Source organism: Phocoena phocoena, chromosome X, assembly GCF_963924675.1.
Source record: "Phocoena phocoena chromosome X, mPhoPho1.1, whole genome shotgun sequence".
In the NCBI taxonomy this organism is placed as follows: domain Eukaryota; kingdom Metazoa; phylum Chordata; class Mammalia; order Artiodactyla; family Phocoenidae; genus Phocoena; species Phocoena phocoena.
The window spans coordinates 57,875,126-57,878,278 of record NC_089240.1 but is presented as its reverse complement, the minus strand read 5'-3'; the positions used below and the strand labels follow the sequence as shown (position 1 = coordinate 57,878,278).

At 42.9% G+C, this 3,153-nt stretch overlaps 1 non-coding gene across 1 annotated transcript; it reads left to right on the top strand.

Moving 5' to 3' along the window:
- Positions 1-2,552: 2,552 nt before the first annotated feature.
- On the top strand, positions 2,553-2,680 carry LOC136143152 (small nucleolar RNA SNORA31). The gene has a single exon (XR_010657851.1). It is a non-coding gene; the product is annotated as a small nucleolar RNA SNORA31 (small nucleolar RNA).
- The last annotated feature ends 473 nt before the right edge of the window (positions 2,681-3,153 follow it).

Genomic DNA, 3,153 nt, shown 5'->3' with positions numbered 1-3,153 from the left:
GAAGGAGGAAAAGTTTTCACACACTAGGATGCCCTTTGTGGGCAGAGACTGTGGGTGGCAGAGGGGGGAAGCTTCATAGCCATGGAGCAGAGCACGGCAACAGGGGTGCAGAGGGCAAAGCAGAGAGATTCCCGCACAGAGGATCAGAGCCGACCAACACTCACCAGCCTGAGAGGCTTGTCTGCTCACCCACCAGGACGGGTGGCAGCTGGGAGCTGAGGCTCAGGCTTCAGAGGTCAGATCCCAGGGAAAGGACTGGGGTGGTCTGAGTGAACACAGCCTGAAAGGGCCTAGTGCGCCACAGGTAACTGGGAGGAAGTCCAGAAAAAGTCTGGAGCTGCCGAAGAGGCAAGAGACTTTTTCTTGCCTCTTCATTTCGTGGTGTTCAAGGAGAGGGGATTAACAGCGCCACTTAAAGGAGCTTCAGAGATGGGCATGAGTCACAGATTTCAGCGAGGACCCCAGAGACGGACATGAGACACTAAGGCGGCTGCTGAAGCCACCAAGAAGCTGGTGAGCAAGCACAGGTCACTCTCCACACCTCCCCTCCCCAGAGCCTGTGCAGCCCACCACTGCCAGGATCCCATGATCCAGGGACAACTTCCCCAGGAGAAAACATGGCGCTCCTCAGGTTAGTGAAATGTCATGCTGGCCTCTGCCTCTGCAGGCTCTCCCAACACTCTGTACCCCTCCCTCCCCCCGGATTGAGTGAGCTAGAGCCCTTGAATGAGCTGCTCCTTTAACCCTGTCCTGTCTGAGCAAAGAACAGGCACCCTCAGGTGACCTACACGAAGAAGTGGGGCAAAATCCAAAGCTGAACTACAGGAGCTGTGCAAACAAAGTAGAGAAAGGGAAATCTCTCCTAGGAGCCTCAGGAGCAGCAGATTAAATCTCCACAATCAACCTGATGTACCCTGCATCTCTGGAATACCTGAATAGACAACAAATCATTACAAATTGAGGAGGTGGACTTTGGGAGCAATGATATATTTTTTTTTCCCTTTTTCTCTTTTTGTGAGTGTGTATGTGTATGCCTCTGTGTGTGATTTTGTCTGTATAGCTTTGCTTTTACCATTTGTCCTAGGCTTCTGTCTTTCCTTTTTTTTTGTAGTACAGTTTTTAGTGCTTGTTATCATTGGTGGATTTGTTTTTTGATTTGGTTGCTCTCTTCTCTCTTTCCTTCTTTTTTTATTATGTTTTAATATTTTAAAATAATTATTTCTTATTTTTTACTTTAATAATCTTATTTAATTTTATTTAACTTTACCTTATTCTTTCATTCTTTCTTTTTTCTCCCTTTTATTCAGAGCCGTGTGGATAACAGGCTCTTCATGCTCCACCCAGGGGTCAAGACTGTGTCTCTGTAGTGGGAAAGCCAAGTTCAGGACATTGGTCCACCAGAGAACTCCCAGCTCTCCGTAATATCAAACAGTGAAAATCTCCCAGATATCTGCATCTCAACCCCAAGACCCAAGACCACTCAACGACCCACAAAGTACACTGATGCACACCCTATGCCTAACAATGAGCAAGACAGGAACGTGACACCATCCATTAGCACAGAGGCTGCCTAAAATCATAATAAGGCAACAGACACCCCAAACACACTACCAGACATGGAAATGTGCAACAGAAAGAAAAGATCCAGCCTCATCCACCAGAACACAGGCACTAGTCCCATCCACCAAGAAGCCTACGGAACCCACTGAACCAAACTAAGCCACTTGGGGCACACACCAAAAACAACGGGAACTACGAACCTGCAGCCTGTGAAAAGGAGACCTCCAAACACAGTAATTTAAGCAAAATGAGAAGACAAAAATGCACACAGCAGTTGAAGGAGCAAGGAAAAAACCCACAAGACCAAAAAAATGAAGAGGAAATAGGCAATCTACCTGAAAAAGAATTCAGAATAAAGATAGTAAAGATGATCCAAAATCTTAGAAATAGAATGGAGAAAATACAAGAAATGTTTAAGAAGAACCTAGAAGAACTAAAGAGCAAACAAACAATGATGAACAACACAATAAATGAAATTAAAAATACTCTAGATGGGATCAATAGCAGAATACTGAGACAAAAGAATGGAAAAGTGACCTGGAAAATAAAATAGTGGAAATAACTACTGCAGAGCAGAATAAAGAAAAAAGAATGAAAAGAATTGAGGACAGTCTGAGAGGCATCTAGGACAACATTAAACACAACAACATTCGAATTATAGGGGTCCCAGAAGAAGAAGAGAAAAAGAAAGGGTGTGAGAAAATATTTGAAGAGATTATAGTTGAAAACATCCCTAATATGGGAAAGGAAATAGTTAATCAACTACAGGAAGCACAGAGAGTCCCATACACCATAAATCCAAGGAGAAACACACCAGGACACATATTAATCAAGCTGTCAAAAATTAAATACAAAGAAAAAATATTAAAAGCAGCAAGAGAATAATAACAAATAACATGCAAGGGAATCCTCATAAGATTAACAGCTGATCATTCAGCAGAAATTCTGCAAGCCATAAGGGAGTGGCAGAACATATTTAAAGTGATAAGGGACCGCATCCACTGATAGACCTTGAACAATCCGCTGTTGTTCTTTTGGTTTGCACTAGGATGCAAAAGAAAAATCCCTGCGCTTTCTGTCTGTCTTTGTGGCAGCCCAGATTGAATAGGGGAATACATTTGCAGCCTAGAAACGTTAAGTATTTTCATATTGGAAAGGTGTTAATGGGTTCTTCCTTGTTTTCACAGTAACGGATTTGGCTGTTCGGATCTATCGCCTGCTCGTCATAACTGGCTGGCTGCTGCTTTCCATCCACACAACACCAGGACTTAGACAAATGGGACTGATGTCATCTTGAGCTCTTCGTTTTGATGTTGATTTGTTTGGAGCGGAGGCATTGTTTTTGAGGAAAAGAAACATGTCATGTAGGTTGTCTAAAAATAAAATGCATTTAAACTCAAAAAAAAAAAATAAAATAAAGTGATAAGGGAGAGAAACCTACAACCAAGACTACTCTACCCAGCAAGGATCTCATTCATATTTGACGGAGAAAGTAAAACCTTTACATACAAGCAAAAGTTAAGGGAGTTCAGCACCACCAAACCAGCTTTACAACAAATGCTAAAGGACCTTCTCTAGGCAGAAAACACAAAA